Raw genomic sequence first — 19,361 nt, 5'->3', positions numbered from 1 at the left:
GGGCCCAGCTCTTCTCTTGTGGTTGTGGAATTCTTGCTGACATCCTTAGGAGGCCCATGTGTGGACAGATTGCTGAATATGAAGTGGAAATTGGCAGAATGGATCAGAGAGGAGAGTATAGCCCTCAGCGAATTGCTTTGCATCTTGCTGACCTTGGCAAATGTACAGCTATTTTTCCCAAGATAAGATGTTTTTAACCATCTTCTCCAGCAAATAAGGCACAAAGATGGGAAGATGTCTTCAGAGACTTCCTAACTCCTCACTGCTTGCACATATTTGAAGAACATTTTCATTTAAGAAAAACAGAAAGCAAAATAAAATAGATTATATTCTTGACTGTGGGTGGCTTTGGGCAAGATATTCAGTGATTTAAATACTAGAACAGATAAGCAGGGCCAGTTCTCTGCTAGTCCTGCTGGTCAGCTGGGAAGAACTGGTGGTGAAGATGGACAGAGATGAAAGCTGGGACAGAAGTGATTCAGTAAGGCTGCAGGATCTGCAAGAAAGCTGGGGAAGGTGGTCCCAGAGTCAAAACAGTGGGTTTCTGGAGAACAAACCACATCAGTAAAAAGTGCTTAACAGATTCCTGCAAGCAGCCAGAGAAGAGGGAGCTGCTGTGGGGAGCTGCCATACTTCTAAAGAAAATTCACCAAAGAGCTCTGGAATAAATGTTCTGTGTGTGCAGGAAGAGCAAGAAATGCACCAGGACTGCTTAGCTAATCAAGGAACTTCTTGATGAGCTAAAATGCTAGAAGAGAGCACACACAAAGCAAAAATAAGGAAGAGAAACAAAGGAGGAGCATCAAAGCTTTGTTTGTGCTCTAAGGGATGAAAGGAAAAGACCAAAGCCCAGCTGGCACTAAGACAGAGAAGAATAACAAAAGAGAAGAGGGAATCCACAGGTGTGCCAGTGGCAGAGGCAAGTTCAGGGGAAATGCAAGTCCACTGCTGGATGCAGGAGAAAATCTGATTTATTATCAACAGAGTGGAAAAGACTGAAGTGCAAAAGGCCTTCTCAGGATCAGTTTTCAGAAGTCCAGACAGCTTCAGACCTCTGGGTGTGTTGACACAGTTTGGCAGGGAGAGGGGCAGTCAGGAGTGACGAAGGAACAGACAAGGCACTACCTAGGGGAGCTCAATGTGATCAGGTAGAACACACTTGAAGATACTAAGATTGTCAGCTGATGTGGCTGGGTAAGGTCTCTGTCTATCATTTATTTAACAATTATGGCTACTAAGTGGAGGTATTGCTGACTGGAAAAGACTGATGGGAAAAGATTTTTCCAATCCTCAAGAAAGACACTAAGGAGGAGCCAAAGAACTGCAAGCCAGTCAGGGTAGTCTGCAGGTGAATATGAACTCCTCTCCCTGGTATCCAGTGATGGGAGGCCTGGGAATGCTTCACTGCTGCACCAGGGGAGGTTTAGACAGGACACTGGCAAACAAATCTTTTCAGAGTTCAAATACTGAGGGTCAAACACTGGAACAGGCTTCCTGAAGAGCTGGTTGATGTCCCAAGCCTGTCAACATTTGGACAAGGGCATTAACAACATGCTTTAATTTTTGTTCAGCCCTGATACTATCAGAATAGAGGAGCTGGATGATTATTGTAAATTACTTCCAACTTAAATATTCTATTCTATTCTATTCTATTCTATTCTATTCTATTCTATTCTATTCTATTCTCTTTTATTCATCTGCTGAAGTAACTTGTGGGACATTATGTCCAGTTTGGGTTTCCTGTTCCAGTTGTACACACAGAAATTAAATTATAAAGGCTTTAGAGGAGATGATGTACAAGGAAACTTTGAAGAGGCAGCTCTTATTCAGAATGGTAAAAAGGAGTCTAAGAGCAATCTTAAACCAACCCATATTGACTTGGCAAGAAGCTACAAACAAAAAAGGCTATAATTTCTCCATTGTCTATAGATACAACATTCAAGACCATGGATTGCAGCTTGGAAGGTTCAGACTGGATGTCAGGAAAAGGTTTTCATTATAAGGTTTTTCAGCACTGGAACTGGGGCATGTAGACCTCATAGGAGTTCCATCCTCAGAAGATTTTAAGACTTGTTGGACAAAACTCTGGCTGAACATTGTCCAGTGGTTGTGATAGTTGGTTCAGGTGGACCTCCAGACAAACCTTCAACATTCTTCTCTGTGATTCTGGGAACCCTCTGTCCCACAGTTTCCATGTCTCTAAAATGGTAATAAAGATTTTGACCTCATTTAGAAAACAGTTAAATAGATACTGAAAAAACAAGTGGAAGACCTTAATATTAAACTAAACAAGTATATGTATCAATACAACTAAATTCAATGCTACCTTTCAATTCAACATATAGCTTCTTAATATTTTAAAAATATTAGCCATATTTTCAATGAGAATGTTTCAGGATGACTCAGACTTTGAGGATGCAGAACATAGTATTTTGGCAATTTAAGCAATTCCAACTTCAGGAAATTTTAAATAGGAAATTTTTCCCAAATTTCAAAATGAGAGCAATGTAAAGAGGTCAATCCTAGGTTTCCTTTCCAGTCAGTAAGGAGATTCTACCAGAGTGTGATTCATCTGACCTATTTTAGGCACCTACTCTAAGCTGAGATGAATCACTTCTAGTGCCAATTGCTTTGCAATGACTCTAAAAGGAGTCAAGGGTGACCAGCTCCTGTGGAGAAGCCTGCAGTTAAATGCACATATATCGCCCAAATAGAAGCAATCTAACTCAATAATAATATGTATTTTCAGTTAGGTTACTGCATTCAGCAAAGTAGTGATGATTTTATGGGATATGATTCCTGACGTTTGCATTGTAATCTTCTGAATTCTGGACCTTGTGATGTTCCAAAAGTGTTAAAGCATGAAACCACCAAGATTTGGAAATGTCTAAGGTAATCACCACTCACACTGAATGCTACCAACTGAAGGAAAACAGGAATTTAGGACAGCCATTTTCACCTTACATGAGCAAAGAATTCGTTTCCAGAGGTTCCTTCCAATGCAGAGCATCCATTATTTTGTGATTCTGTGATTAACCTTTCTGAATTTGGTCTGCTTTGTTTGGTTTTGCTTTTACTAGTCATTTAAGCCTCCACAATACCTAGATGCAATGACTTCTTCTGTGTGATTAGGTTTTATGCAAAGCAAACAAAAACCTGAAAAGCAGTTAAAAGAAAAAGAAGTGAAACATCCTCTTTCTTTTAAATCTTCTCTCTGATTAATTAATTGGACATTTTCTCTCTCTGCTCACTATCACACTGTGTCAAAAATAAGGAGGGTTATACAGAATATATCAATATTGCTGGCACTGACTGTTATCAGGAAAGTTAATTTGAATAGTTTTTAAACCAAAAAATACAATATTTCTTAACTTTTTTGTTGCATTGTAGTCACAAAAAAAAAAAAAAAGGACAAAATCTCAAGAAACACAAGAACAATAATAACAATAAAGCAAAAATAATTCCCCAAAACTGATTTGAATCAACCAGAAGTAATTTTTTTCAATTTCACATTTTTTACAGGATACACCATGGTTTTAAGGGATATTCCAAAATGATATATGGAACTTTGCTTTAAAGGCTTTTGAAACAGGAGGAGCTGGCAATAAGAAAAAGGAAATCAACAATTTTTGGAAATGAAAACTTTGTCAAAAGAAAAATATTTTTATAGTAAGGAATTTGCACTGTATAATGAGGAAAAAAAAAAAAAAGAAGTGTCCAAAAATTGACAGTCAGCAGTAGTTGTTAGGTATAAAAAATCCAGCACATCATTAATAACTTGCCTCCTTCCAAAGCCTTTTTCCATTTTAGATTAGTTCTGTTATGCAGAAAATCTATTTTATAAAATATCTTTAAAAAACTAGAATTTTTTTTTTTTTTTTTCAATCAGAAGCGGAGGAAACAAACCCCTAATGAATCTCTGATTACACCGAGCAGAGTCTTCAGGAGAAGCAGAGAGCGGCTGAGCAGGGAGCTGTGCCGCAGCCAGCTACCGAGAAACCAAATTAACGCTAATTATACCGGGGCTTGCTGCGGAGCGAGCAGTGTGACTTCACCCGGGGAAGGAGGCAGCGATTTCACTAGGTGGCACAGTTCTGACACATTTACACATCATTACCCTGCGCTAATGTCACCTCGCAGGGCGCGGTGCTCTCCGAGCATCACTCAGCGATGTGTGATCTGTGAGTGGAAACTGCTTCCCGGGCACCAGATCCAAGCTGAGCTCTGTCAGCCGGCCTTGAAATTAACAGCAAGGAGCTGAGTGTTTCCTAGAAATGGGGCTTAAATCTTGGAGCAGCTGGGAGATGAACGGGGAAAAGGGAAAAGCGCTCGCTGACTTTGTACGGCCTTGATCGTCGTCGTAAAAATGTGGGATGATTTGGGTTGGAAGGGAGATTAAAGATCATCTCATTCCAGCCCTCTGCCATAGGCAGGATCACCTTCTACTAGACCAGGCTGCTCCAAGCTGCATCCAGCCTACCTTGGACACTTCTAATGGTCAGCCTGGGTGAGGTGGCTTTTAGAACCAAAGAATCAGGAAAAGATCTTTAATGTCAGTGAGGGAACCATCCCCCAACACTGCCAAGCCCATCATTAACCTACGTCCCCATGTGCCACATCTACACAGCTTTTAAATCACTTCAGGAACATTGACTCCACCACTGATCTGGCAGCCTCATCGAATGCTTGACAATACTTCAAGTGGAGGAATTATTCCTAATGTTTGGTCTTTCCTGGCACAACTTGAGGCCATTTTCTCCTGTTCTGATGCTTGTTTCTTGTGAGAAGATTGCCATGATACCCATGGTTGACAGGAGAAACATCAGTGGGTAAAGCAGGGACATAAAGAAGCAGTTTTCGCCTAGTCAGGAAATAAAACACAGTTCAGAACAGAACCATGGGAATATCCTAGAATCACAGAATCGTATCACAGAATCACAGAATCCCTGCAACTGTTGGACCATGAAAACTTAGAAACATCAGTTTCTTTAGGTAGCAATAACCAGCCAAAGGATGCACCTGTTCCATCCACCTCTGATTCTCAAACTCATTTGTGAAAGTCAACTTTTACATCTCAATCATCTCATTACAGCTAGTGAGGTGTGAGCTCCTGCTACCAACTCCTTTTGTCCTGATCTGTCAATCTGCTGGTCAGTCTTTATGTAAAGGGGTGATATTTTAACATTTTATCAAAGGCTGATGAATGATTAATAGCAGGAATAAGTGTGCTTTGGATGTAAGGCTTCTGAATTATAAATGGTTATAAGTGCAGTAATAGAGGATATTAGAGAGGGTAGTGTGCCCAATATTTACCCACTGGGCATAGCAAAAATGGGCTGCTCTTTATTAAAGATGGCCTATTAATCAGCAATGACCCTTAACAAAAGATTTGTACCTTCAACATGAAGGTATTGGTATGTAAATTTGTAGAATTTCTAGAAACCTCTTACAAAACAAAGTTCTGACAGTTGCGGACAGCAACTTTTATTCCCAGCAGCAAGAAAACCATTGTAGATCTTTGGCTTTCAGTCAAGACTGCCAGCAACAACAGAAACTTTTGATTTTTTTTCCAAGTTGTATTTTATTAAATAACTTTTCAGGAGATGACCAATAGGTTTTAAGGGCCTGGTGCCTCCAAGCTGACAACTTATATTTAAAGTTCCACACTAACTAATGCTTTACCCAGGGCTGTTATCCAATTAACAGGAATTTATAGGGAAGGTTTGCTGTGCAATGACTCTGCTCGAGGCCATTACATGGTATCCTACAACCTCTAGACCTAAGAGTATGAATGGATAAAACTTTAGGTTTTGATTCCAAATATATATCACCACAAGTGGCCAGTTCAGGGTTTTATATTCCTCATACATGCAGTAGAGATGGTCAGATGCCTCCAAAAGGCAATCCAGAAGGAACATGTGCTGGTGCCAGAGAAGTTAACAGCAGGTTAAGTCGTGTTCTTCTCTAAAGGCCAGTTCAGGAATGCAGGTTAGGAATCACCAGCCTTTGTACTCAATGTAGAGGCATTAATGAGCAAAGCTTGGGTTGAGATTTTGGTAAGGACAACCCTCTGGTCAACTTCAGATTAACATTACTGCAATCACATCTCCTGTGAACGTGCTGCAATCTGCAAACCCTGGAATAATTTCTCTAGAGCATAAAATTCACTTACCCTATTGAAACTGGGCCAAAGTATGGCCAAAACATAGTGCATTGTGGATGAAGCTTATCTGCCTACAGCTGAGGTTGTGGCAAACAGAACTCAGCATATCATCTGTGGAGAGGCGTAATACCTCTGGGGTGTGGTCATCTGCAGAAAAAGGGATCACCTGCAGAAGAAGGGCTCATCTGAAGATGAAAGACCAAAGAAGTAGCCATTTGTTTATAAAGGTAGTCTGGACAATGAGCTCAAAAGCAAAAGTCTTCTCTAAAGGTAGATGGGATGACGTTTATAGAGAAACACAGAAAGATGTGATAATGCTCATTCATTTTCTCTTAGATAGTCCCAAGAAAGCAAATAATTGGTGGGGCAGAGCTAAGAGATAGTCCCCCACTAGCTGAATGCTTGAACTGTGGCCCCATGTACCGGTTGGGGCTCCTAGCCAAAATTCACTCAGGTGACCTCAATAACCTCCACAGGTTCATATCTCCAGTGCTGCTAATTCAGAGTTGGACACTGAATGGGGAATATCTGCAGGTTTTTATAGCTCTGGGAGATACATAATCACTTGATGAAATCACAGCTCAGGAACTGAGCTTGGAAAGAGAAATTTCCAAATTAATCCCCATCCTAAATCTCTGAAGGATTTTTTGATGAGAATTCATTATTAATATTTAAACGAGTGCTTGGTGTACATGACACTTGCCCCTAACTACATGTGCATGTGTTTGCTCACATGTGTGCAGGTATGCATCTATGTATATGAAATGCTTAAAATGAATGTGTATATATATATATATATATATGTATGTATATTTGAAGTCAGAACATCTTTTTGAGCAATGCTGATGCAGCTCCAAACACAACAGGGTTCCAGGTCATTAGTGCCTACATGTGATCACAGCAAAAACATTAAATACCAGCAGTGTCTGAGTTTTCAGAGAGCTGAACAGTGCGCAGATCAGAAGCTGCTTTTATTTAATCATTCAAAGTAATTTTTATTTTTATCTTTTATACCCGCACAAGGATTTGTTTTAATTCAGCTCTCTCTTGTAGCAGCCTGCCTCTTCACATTCTTCCCTACCTGTCTTCAAGTTGTTGTGTTTTGGTTTTTTTCTCCTCTCTTAATCAAAATTAGAAAGAGATTGTGTCTGCCTGTTAAAAAAAGAGGGGCTTGGTTAAAAATAGTTCCCCAAGACAGGATATATTACAGCAAACTGCTTTTGCCTCTGGATGTTGGTGGAGTTTCCTTTGTTGTCTTCTTTGATTGTTTCATTTATATGGCAGGTTAGACAACAGCAGACTCCTATTATTGCCTTTTCTCAGCGGTGAATTTTCTTTTATTTATTTATTTTTAAGGCTTGGAGCCCCTGAGGACAGTCACTCCCTAACCACAGCTGGTGACAGGAGGAGGGTTTTTCGTGCGTTCGATACTTAGGGCTGAGAGCTGACTGGTGAGCAGATTAACAGCGAGGCTATTAAGTGGGATACAGTCTCCATTTTTAAATTGCCTAGGCCTTTAATAAAAGAAGGAGAGAGAGGGAAAGGGAGACAGAGAGAAGTCTTAATAGTATAACATCTTCTGTATGCTCACAATCCATTTCGCCAGATGCTAAATTACTTTCTTTCCCTTCCCCCCTCCGTGCATCCACCCCACTTTCCCCGCGTCTGGTGTCTGATGCTGTGTCTCATTGCTGGGAAAGGAGTCCTGGAATCCAATTGCAGAGGTGCTCTGGTAAAAGGGAAGATAAGTGAGCCAGGATTCTGCAGGAGAGTATCTATGTCACTCCAAATTTCTCCGTCCCTGGCCTGGTTTAGAATTTATTTTTTTCTCCAGTAAGCTTTGCACCATTAGCTGTTTTCTGACCTCCCAATACTTTGCTGGCTGATGCTGTCAGAGCAGGAAGTGGGAATGAGCAGGTCTCTAAGACAGAGGGAAGAATTTGAGACCAAACCTTCTCAGGCAGTCAAATGGATTAGTCAGGAACATATAGATGAAGCTGGTTCCCAGTACTGAAGTTAGAATAATTGTTAATTAACATTTATTTCCAATTAATCACAGAGTCACAGAATACCAGAATGAAAGGGACCTCAAGATTTTTTTTTTCTTACCTCTCATCTTTTCTGTGTGAATCCTCGTAAAAAGAAGGCTTCCTCCTCCTTTGTAGTGTATTCTAAATACAGGAGCAGGGTCATAAGCTCTTCCCTGAGCCATCTTTCCTCCATGCTGAACAAATCTGGTTCTCTAAGCTTTTCCTCATATGGAAAAATTCCCGGTTCTTTCTTTGTGTCACCTCTATGGACCCTCTCCAGCCTGAGCACATTGTTCTCCATGGTGGGGACCAGAACTAAACACAATATTTTAGGTTTGGCCTGAAAAGCACTGAGAATAGTGGAATAATGACTTCTTTATCTGTACTGATGATGTCTGTGTTGATGCAGCACAGCATCCTCTTGGCTTTCTGTGCTTCAGCATCACAAGCTTCAGCTTGTTGTCCAGCAGGACTCCCAAGGTCTCCCCTAGGTCTCTTTCCACAAAACCGTTCCCCATGTCGGTGGATCCCAGCCTGTGCTGTGCTCCTGGATTATGTTTTCCCTGGTGCAAGACCTCACACATGTTGAACTTCAGGAGGTTCTTGTTAGCCTACACTTCCAGCCTATCCAGGTCTTCCAAAGTGTCCATTTCCCCACTCGGTTTGGTACCATCAGGAAACCTCTGGGTACCCTCAATCCCATCACCCAGATCATTTGTGGAGACATCAAGCAGTGCAGGGAGCAATACTGTACCCTGGAGGACTCCACCTGTGACAGGCTGCCAGCTGCATGGATTTAAGGTGCCTTCTAACCCAAGCCATTCTGTGATTCCATGATTCTGTGATTCTGTGATCTCCACAGCTTCTCAAAGCTTATGGAGTGGCCTCCCAAGGATGTCAGCCAGCTCTCCCCTTAGGTGAATATTGTCAGGGCCCATCGATTTGTTTAGCTCCTCTAATAAGTGTTGACATAGTCACTGGCACCAATCCTGAGCATTTATTTAACCATCTACAGAGCAGAGACATCAAAAAAAACTTAGAAAATACTCCAAAAATTGAAACTTGGTGTCTGCCCTTACACAAAGTAAGGTCCCCTACTCTGCCTTCAATTTATTTCCAATATTACATGTTGTGGAAAATTTTCAGTGATGGATATTCCACAGCCTTCCCAGACAATCCTTTCCAATGTTTCATAGTCGTTACCTTCAGAAAGGCTTTCAGTCCATTTTTGAGGGGAAAACGAGGGGTCAGTTCTTAACCCAGCTCTTGAAAAAAATTAGAGCACAATTTCTTTTCAATGGGAAATGAATAAATCAATTATTTAAAAAACTTACTGAGTATTTTTTTTACATAAAATCTGTTTCTAAAAGAAGCGCGTGGATTTTTCTTAGTGTTACTCCATTTCAGAATGTTTCCACACTGAAAATTTGAATGAAAAGTACATTTATTTTGCTTTCCTCATCTCTGTTGTTTTAATGAGTGTTGGAAAATGGAAAAAGAGACTCCTATACTTATTTATGTACCAACATTTGCCCTCAGAAAGAAATCCTGATCATACAGCTAGGATTTCTGAAGTGGAAATTTCAAAGGGGCGTGTTCCAACAGAAACCATTCCTCCTTTTCTGCTGGCTTTACTACAAACCAATGTGCAGTCACACCCCAGCCCTGCAAGTACTGACACATATGCCTGGTTTCAAAAAGGATGGAGATCATGTGTCTTGAAAGAGGTGACTCTCAGGCACACAATAAAGCACATTCAAAAGTCTGAACAGGATCAAAAACTCAAGCAGTTATATCCTGGCATCCCTTAGGACCAAATTTGATCATCTTCACTTCCATTTACTAAGTGCTTTGCTCAGCAAGAAATATTACAGGTATTCTAGTCAAGTCTAGTCTCATCACAGTGCATTTGAAAGCCTTCCAGTATTCTTTAGTGCATATGAATAACATCAATCAATTTCTGTTCTCTCAAAAACTCCTCTGCTGCAAGAAGCGTGAGTTTAGGGTGTGTTTTGTTTTGTAATTCTTCAAAAATACTTGCACGTGCACATGCAGACACCTGCAGGTTTGTGCTGCAGATCTTAAAGCAGAGCCCCACACTGCTGATTTCAGTGGGAAAAAATGTGAGGTTTAGGGTGACTTTGGGTGTCTTTGGGAGTTTAATCCAGATTTTAAGGACTGCACCCCTAAAACTCAGATTCCATGGGATTAAATACAATATTTAAGAATGGAAAAAAGGAAAACTTTTATGTAATAGCAGTGGCTGTGATAATGAAAAAAAAACCAAACCAAACCTGTCTTTGGGTTCACGACTGTACTGTGACTTTTTTATTCTGCTGGACCATCATTTTGCTCAACTAAGGAAAAAATAAGGAGCCTCATGTAAGATTTTGTAAATCACCACCAAAATATTCAAAATTTTCCTTTGAAGTATTATCACAAATGAGCTGATTTAAGGACACTTTGATGACTTTATTCCTAGCTTGGGTGTCTCATTTTTCAGCTTGTGTGATTTCTTTATTTTTTGTGTGATTTCTTTTTTTTTTTGTGTGTGTGTGTGTGTGTGTGATGTCTCTTTGCTTTTTTTTTGTGTGAAGACGGGCTGGCATTCAGTGCTTATGCAATTGTGTCTATGGGTCTCTAGAAGAGAAAGGAAAAGAGCAAAGCAGTATTTAATTTTTTTAAAAGAAGCCTGTTTTCTCCTGCATCTGAGCCAAAATTTTAACAGGAAGAATCAAAATGTCTCTACTCTACTGCTCCTACTGCCAACAGTGACCAACATGAAGCATTCATTCCCATTATTCCATCTATCCCTGCCTTCTAGCAGTAGTATGCCATTCCCTGTGTGCTGTCCCTCCATCCCTTGTCCCAAGTTCCTCTCCGGCTCTCCTGGAGCCCCTTTAGGCACTGGAAGGGGCTCTGAGCACTACCTGGATCCTTCTCTTCTCCAGATGAACACCCACATCTCTCCCAGGCTGGCTCCAGAGCAGAGGGTCCCCAGCTCTCAGAGCATTTTCCAATAGCCTGGGACCCTGTGGTCACTCTGAAACTGAGAAGAGGAAAAATCCCTGTGTGCCACAGGCTGCAGCAGAAAACAGCATGCCTACAAGCAGCCCACTCCAGCCTGGGACAGCCCTGGGAGAGTGACTTAATGAAAAAATGTGAAATACGAAAGGGGCAGGAGACCCTTTTCTCCTTGTAGGTGCAAAGTCCATCTGACAGAGAAAGAAAGACTGACTCAGGCCTTTGAGGAAATTTCTTGTGTATGGCGGGATCTTTTCCAGCAATTGCTGGAATATCACCCCTCAGCACCACCCTTTTATTCCATGCCTAAAGTTGCAATCTGGACTAAAACATCACTACAAGTTTACATCTTTAAAGAGCTGCGTACTATCAGTGAAAATTCAATCAACGTCACAGCTCTGAAAAACAAAGGGAGAGAGGAGAAGGAGTGTCCTGACAAAGTCACTTCTCTGAGAGCTCAGTAGAAGCTGAGGGAGCCCAGCCTGCTTTAAATGACAAAAGTTGGGGGAGCTATCAGCCAGAAACACACTCCTCATCCTGCCAGCCAGGTTCAAGCCTCTTTCCCCTTCCCCATCACAGAGCCTTTGTCCTCTTGCCAGAAGCCTGCCCGCAGGCAACATCCAGCTTTCTAATAAAGCAGCTCCTTTGTCAATGACAGCAATGATTATCTCCTACAGCTGCCCGTGGTGTTGCATTTTGTAACACAATTTGGCCGCCTTTGGCCCGGGTTAGTTCTATTTAACGTACTGCAGGGGGTTCACTGTTTGATCTCTAATTGATATAATTGACTGGGAATAATCAGGGCAGCTTTATAGATTTTTATTGATAGCTAATTTTCCTTCATCCATTGTTTAATTTGATAAGACTATAACCTAATTTATTGCCACTCTGATAGGGATCCATTACCCTTTTGACAAATGCTTCTGGGGCCCACTTGTCAGCAACTGATTTGAAAGAGCTGTTAAGCCTACAGAGCCCATCATTAGTTAATGGCAGTTTAGAAAGCTAATGGCATTATAAATTAAGATCAATAAGTACATGGAAATTACAGTTGTTCAGCAAGACACCACTGTATTATTAAACAAACATAATCCTGTACCTTTGGTTAATGCACACACAGGGAGCTTCCAAGTGAGTTTCAGAGCCGAATAAAGCCAGGTGATTAGCAAAGGAAGAGCCCTTCTCTGGTGCTGGAATTGCCAGATTAATTCCTAAAGGATCTTTGCAAGAAAAGAAAAAGCCAGCACCGCTTTATTTTGCTGGATAAGCAACCCGAGGCTTCAAAACACCCTTGCACAAAACAATACCCCTCTCACTTCCTCGGGTTTTGATCTGCTCCAGCAACACTTTCAAATGCATAATACAAAATCAGCAAAGGAGAGGCTCCTGGATTTATCCCAGGGATAAAGAAAAGCAAACACAGCATCTCTTGATACTTTTACAGAGCTTCCTCTTAATACCTCACAAGGCTTGATTGGCATTGAGTGGTGTTTGATCACTTTGGGCCAAAGCAGGATGAGGATGTTGAGATTTTTCCCAGCAAGGCACCATGATGTAATTAATACAGCAAAGAAGGGGATGTCAAAAACCTGGAGTCAGTTTTGGCTTCACCATTTAGCACATACAGGACGTTGAACAAGTGACTTAATCTCCTACCCAATTTTGCAAGCTCACACTCTCCCAGATGCCCAGATTAAGTATTTGGAATTGAGGAGAAAGGCTTCTCTTTCTGGGTGCCCAAACTGAGTGTTTGGGATTTAGGACCAAGGCTGCTCCTTCTGGGCTCAGTACAGATAAACTTTAGCTTCAGACATGGTTTTAGGCCTTGACATCATCACTCAATGCTCTCATGGGCTCTGACTACAGACTAGAAATGAAAAACTGAGATTGTTACATGCCTAAACATTTCTCCTGCCCTCTGAGAGAGCCCAATGGTTTTAACATAGGGATATGTGATCCTGTCTTGGAGCAGATCCTCCCTGGAATCCAATCCTAGGTGACTAATTTTTATCACAGTGCATTAAGCTAACTTGGCACAAGTTTTGCTTTGCTTAATGTGTACAATGCAAACTGTAGAAGGGCCTAAGAGAATCCAGTGCCCACTCCTTTGGAACAGGAATTCTCTGTTAAATGGATGGGACAAAAAGCTGAGGGTGGCTTGCAGCTTCTGCTATCCACTTTTAATCTTCAGCTAAAGGTTTGGCAGGGCTCTCAGGTACCTGAGATTATGTGGGATGAGTGTGATCACATTTGTGGTGTGTCCGTCAACTCAGCTATAACATCTCCATGTGGAGGTTTGGGATGGACCAGCTGCTATTCCAGCACTAAAGTCAGAGGGAGCCAAAGTTTTCCAACAGATGGGGAAAGCATGTCAGTGCTGCTCAACCCATCCAGGATTTGCCTGGATTCCACTTTGAATCCAAGGCTAGTTTGGAGACTGCTCTGATGATTAAGTGGCTGGGTAGATATCCCTGATGCCAGCCAGTCTTTGATTACCATCAGTGGATTGATCTGGTGAGCTCCTGCTTGAACTCATGTCCCACTTTGGTGCTAGCTGGATGCGTGGGGTCTTTTATAAGCCTGAAATCTCTTCTAATACTATTTCAGTTCTTATGAAAATCTGAAGGCCTGGCTGGAACAAGCCTCTAATTTGCTTCAAAGTAGGTGAGGACAGAATAATGTCCCTTTTGTACCACAACCCTTGCCCTGATCACTGCCCCCACTTTTGTCATCCCAACCCCATTCAGCCTGGACAAGTAGGTAAATCTCAGTGATCTGGATAAAAACTCGCAATATACTGACTTCTGACTGTATAATTTCATTTTTAAGAAGATTGACATAGAGGAAGTCCTAAACTTGTCAACAGCTCATCCATACTGACAGCAAATTTGGCTGATTTACAGATAGTTAGCTTATTGGGTAGAAAGACTATTGGGAATTTTAGTTGTTTCCTTAATGAAATAATGGCCTTTCAGTCAGAAGTTATTTACAATGGCTGCACTCCTCACAATAGGAATGAAATATTATGATTTTGTTTGTCCTGAGATTACTTTGCAAAAGTCAATGTTGTGTTATGTCAAAGTGTTGACACAGAATTAAAATTTATTTTCTAAAGTGAGATTCAGCTGACATTACTCAGGAATCTCAAAATTCAGAGACAGCTTCAGAGACAACTTTTTAATTCAGAAGGAAAATATGGGCAATGTCCCTGATAGTTCATAGTCTGGGCACACAGGACTGGATTTGTAGATGGAATCAATCCACACTGAAGTCCTAACACAGAATGCTGCAGCCATTTCAAGGGTATTTAACTTTGGTCTGGTTTATTCCCATCCCCATTTATAAGTAGAAATATCAGGAACACTCCTAGAGATTAGCTTCTGGTTTGAAAATGACCTGTTTGTGCATGCAGAGGCTAAATGAACCAATGAATTATGGTGAACTGAAGTATATTAAGTGGAGATAATCAAGACAGTCACAGAAAAAGGGCACTATATGTTCCTGTATATAAATATATATCTATATCTATATCTATATATCTATATATCTATATATATATATTCTGATATATATTATTATTTTAGGCACTCCCGGATAGTAATCTGCTTCAAAATTTCTCTCTTAAAAAGTTTTTTTCTTCCCACTGGCTACAGAAAAAACTCAATTAACTATATCAGGCTTAAGCAATTATTTGACACCTGTATTAGAACAGATAAATATCTGTATTTATCTGGTAGAAATGGTGAAGGCAAATCCTCTTCAGGGTTTTCTTCAGTCAGAGAATGTTAAAACACATGCAGTGAAATATAGATGTGCCCTTGATATTAAGCATGCAAGGCAGAGACAGAATGGGTAAGAAAAGGAGAAAATTAAATAACTTCATCACTCAAGCAAATGAAAACATAACAAACGTGGGACTTCAGAACTGTAAGCTGCTTTTGAAACACTCTCTTCCCCATCCAATGCCATAAATTGGCACATATATTATAAATAAATATATCGAAAATATGTAAATATAGAAAAATAAATAAACAATTTGTAATTTGATACAGGTACAGGGAACCTAAAAAGTTTAAACACGGTAATCTAGTCACTGGCCTTGAACATTGTTCAGTGTAAAACTGGAATTTTGATAGGTGGATTTGCTCCAGGTGGATCTCATGAGCACCATCAGGCGAGTTTTCACTGCTGACTCTCAGAAATACAGAATTATTAATGCTGGAAAAGACCTCTAAGGATTATCGAGTCCAACCATTAACCCAGAACTGCCAGGTCCACCACTAAACAATGACCCAAGTGCCACATCTAGTACATCTAATGCAGAGCCATGACCTTACTGTGGCCTTCCAGGTTCTAACAGGGTTTTAAAAGAAAAAGAAGGTGAGACTTTTAGCAGGGTATATTGTGCAAGGACAAGGGGTGAGGATTTTAAGCTAAAGCAGAGTTGATTTAGTCTAGACATGAAGAAAAATACAACGAGGGTGCTGAAACATTGGCACAGGTTGCCCAGAGAGGTGGTGGATGCCTCATCCCTGGAAACATGAATCAGGTTGGAAGGAGCTCTAGATAACCTGGCCTAGTGGAAGGTGTCCCTGCTGATGCCAGGGGGTTGGACTACATCACCCTTAAATGTCCCTTCCAACCCAAACCATTTAATGATTCTACAGTACTTGCCTCTCCCGATCAGTGTCACAGCAGTAAAATGCAACGCCAGGAAACCTCCATCCTCTGATGCTTCTCCTGGACCCAAGGCAATAAACTGGCCCCAAGACAGTAAAAATATGACTGTCAATTCATCCCCTAATGAAACAGTGCCAAGGCAAGAGCCACAGGGTGAAATAGGGGATGGTGGTGGAGGGAGGAACTAAACTGTCTGCTCACTGGAAATAAAGCAGGCGAGATTACAAGACTCATGTACAATTCTCCATGGTCCCTAAAGTCTCTTGCAAAAAGGTAGAAATGAACTAATTTATTAGTAAAATCACATCAGGGGCAGTAATTTCATGTTAGTGAATTTACATGTAATAACATTAGATTTCCAGCCCTCCATATCAGCACACTGTGGCCCTCTTGGATGATGAATGAGCTGCCTAAAGAAAGATGATAGTTTGATTGTTTTCACAGTGAACGGATCAGCATTTTAATTTCTTGCCTCTGTGTTTATTGCTTATTTGGCCCCTTGCTCAGCTTGTAAAAACTTGGCTAAATGGAAATGAATAAATGTAATTACTGCGGGTGACAGTGGTAATCTGTGTGGGTTTTTCATATTGCCTTTGCCAACGTTAATCTAATCACTAGACAATATGTGTCACTGCACAAATACACTGACAGAAAGCAGAGTCCTCTGTCAGTGCCAAGGATATGGAGGCTTGAAGGAGTCCCTGCTGGTGGGGGTCTGTTGCTGGGACAAGGCTTTAATACTCTGACCTATAGATGATGCATATCATCACTTTTATATACCCTACATCCTGCTCAGGAGGAACAGCATCAGTAGAAACCAGTTCTGAAACTGCAAACAAGTTTTTTCCCAAGTATTTTTGCTATTTGGATCTCTCCAAGAGGCTTCACAGTATCTCTGTGTGTTATGGTCACATCTCAGATAATATTTGCATCCTTCTTCTCTGCCCAGAAGCTCTGCTGTGTTATCCTAGGTATGGATGCCATAGGCTTTGAAAAGCCATGACTCAAGGATTGGGAGAGTATTTTTTTCACAATAAGAAATGAAAAAATGTGCATGAGAATAACAGTTCTGTTGCCTAAGGCTTTGTTGGGCAGTAGCCTGAGGACATCTGTTACCTGACAGAGTGCAAGGACGTGAATTTATGGGGATATCATCTCCATGTTATTATTAGGCAACAAGAATTTATGGGGATTAACTTATTTTCCAGATATCACACAAGAAGTGAGATTCAGCTCTAGGTCCAAACATCTGCTTTTAAATACATATACACCTGCACAGGTATATAGATATGATCTGTGTGTTGAAGCTCCCATTCTAGTCAAATGGAAAGGAAAATCAGAATGGAATTCCACAAACGGATTTCAACTGCCTTTGTAGTCACTTATATAGTGCCACTTGAAATATCTGAGAGATATAATCATGGGCCCAGAAGACACAACATGGGACTTAAGGGACACCTCTACCCTTCTCAGGAGATGTGGGAAATGGATTTGTAGCTAAAAAGTGCTTATAGTGTATTGTAATTAAGAAACAGTTAGCTTCTGATTGTAATAGCATAAATTATAATATCTGTATTATCTCACTTTTCTCATGAGACTAAAAACAGAATAGAAGTTTTTAAAACACCTTTCAATTACCCCATCTCTAAGTCAAAAAAAAGTATTATCCATCAAGGAGAGAGATGGCAGTCCATAAGGACAACCTCAACCTACATTTAGGCAACAGAGACCAGAAGGTTATTCAGTTTTACAGTGTATATTTAGGCATAAACTGAACTGCTCTCTCAACTTCATGTTAGTCTTGTTGGACTACAGTGAGTCAGTAAGTTCGTAATTGTCTCTTTATAAGGCCATTTGTGCTGTCTCTGACCACTCCATCTGGTGTCCAGCTGAAAGTCCTGAAGAGTGAGTGAAAGTGAGAGAACTCCTAGGTTGAGACAAAGACAGTCAAAAGCAAAGATTTTGCTCACAAGCAAAGCAAAATAAGGAATTCATTCACACTTCCCATCAACAGGGAGATGCTCAGCCATTGCCAGGAAAGCTGGGCTCCATCACCTGTAACTGTTACTTGGGAGGACAAATACCAAAATTCTGAACATCCCCCAACCCAGACTTTATTGATGAGTTAATCTGGTCTGGAATATTGGGTCAGTTGGCCTGAGCTGCCCCAGCTGTGTTCCTTCCCAAATTCTTTTGCACACCCTGACTACTCACTGGTGGGGCAGTTTGAGGAGCAGAGTTGACCCTGTTGAAGGTGCTGCTCAGCAGTAACTAAACCATCCCTGTAGTATCAGCACTGCTTAGGTCACAAACCCAAAACACAGCTCCATTCCAGATACTATGAGGATCATTTATGACTGGTCTTAACACTGTGTGTGTCCAGCACAGTGGATTGATGGAAGCTGGCTTGCATGGGAAACAAGAAGACTAAAACCTGTTCATGGGTCTTTGCAGGGTGCCAACTGAAGAATTTATGGGGGTTGAACAGAAAATAAATAGTGTTAGTCATGTGACTGCAACCTCAAAACATCAGGAAACATCAGGAAGTTTCATGCTGTGCATAATTCCTCTCTGTCCCATCATCATAGACACTGATGATGTCCCCAGTGTTGTCCAAAAATTGTATAAAAACCAGGCTTGCACCCAGGGAAATTACAAACAGAATAGTCATGAAAAGAAATAGAGAATGCTGGCACTTACTGCAATTGTAATTCCAAATCCAAGGGTGATTTGGTGAAGCAGTTCTGCAAGTTAATGATACATGATCTTAATAACTTTATCTCTTGCTTAATTCAAGTGAGATGGATAATGTAACATAACACAACATCCTGTAAAAATTCATTCATAGGAACAGGATCGGTGATTGGTTCTTTACTTGGTGTGAAAGAACAGGAAGCCAAAATTAATATAACAGGTCTTGGACATTCTAAACATCTACAATGGGCTCTTCCATGTCCTATTCCCCAAACTGCTGCATGTACACAAAGCACATGCAAGATAAGGCTCCAATTTAAATTAACAGGAGTCACAAAGGCCACATCTGTACTAGTAAATAAAACTTTTCCAGGACACTGTCTACGACGGAGCTATTTGGCATTGTCTGCATGGGACTCTGTGATTAAACTCTCTTAGACCTCCAGAATAATGTGAACACAGACTGCTCACTGGGAATCATTGTATCTCAGAATGGCTTGGGTTACTTAAAGACCATCTGGTTCCAACCCACCTGCCATGGGTAGGTAAATGGTCCATAGCTGATGCTAGCTCCTAAAATACATCCAGAATTTGACTCAGAAGGGCTCAGTTCCCCTGTCTAAACTACATTAGCAGTAGTTCCAGCTCCACCATGGTGGTGACCACTGCAGATGCACTGAGGCAGGTGCATGAGATGATTTCTTTACTGTCTGATATAAGGAATCAGCAGCAATTCTGGGATCTGATCTTTGGCTGTCTAGGAATAGTTT

The 19,361-nt window shown here is 40.9% G+C and overlaps 1 long non-coding RNA gene across 5 annotated transcripts; it reads right to left on the bottom strand.

Annotated features, from left to right (window-relative positions):
* Positions 1–10,497: 10,497 nt before the first annotated feature.
* Positions 10,498–18,172, bottom strand: LOC135297858 (uncharacterized). Of its 5 annotated transcripts, XR_010359777.1 has the most exons (6): positions 18,112–18,169; positions 15,888–15,976; positions 15,316–15,405; positions 12,317–12,437; positions 11,124–11,242; positions 10,558–10,833 (listed from the first exon to the last, which is right to left on the bottom strand). It is a non-coding gene; the product is annotated as an uncharacterized LOC135297858 (long non-coding RNA). The 5 variants fall into 5 exon arrangements; XR_010359779.1 differs by lacking the exons at positions 10,558–10,833; positions 11,124–11,242 and adding an exon at positions 10,498–10,550; XR_010359778.1 differs by lacking the exon at positions 11,124–11,242 and having other exon boundaries at positions 15,316–15,411.
* Between the last annotated feature and the right edge of the window lie 1,189 nt (positions 18,173–19,361).

Source organism: Passer domesticus, chromosome 3 (genome assembly GCF_036417665.1).
Source record: "Passer domesticus isolate bPasDom1 chromosome 3, bPasDom1.hap1, whole genome shotgun sequence".
NCBI lineage: Eukaryota > Metazoa > Chordata > Aves > Passeriformes > Passeridae > Passer > Passer domesticus.
The sequence above is the reverse complement of the archived record's forward strand: the minus strand, read 5'-3'. Positions and strand labels throughout refer to the sequence as shown.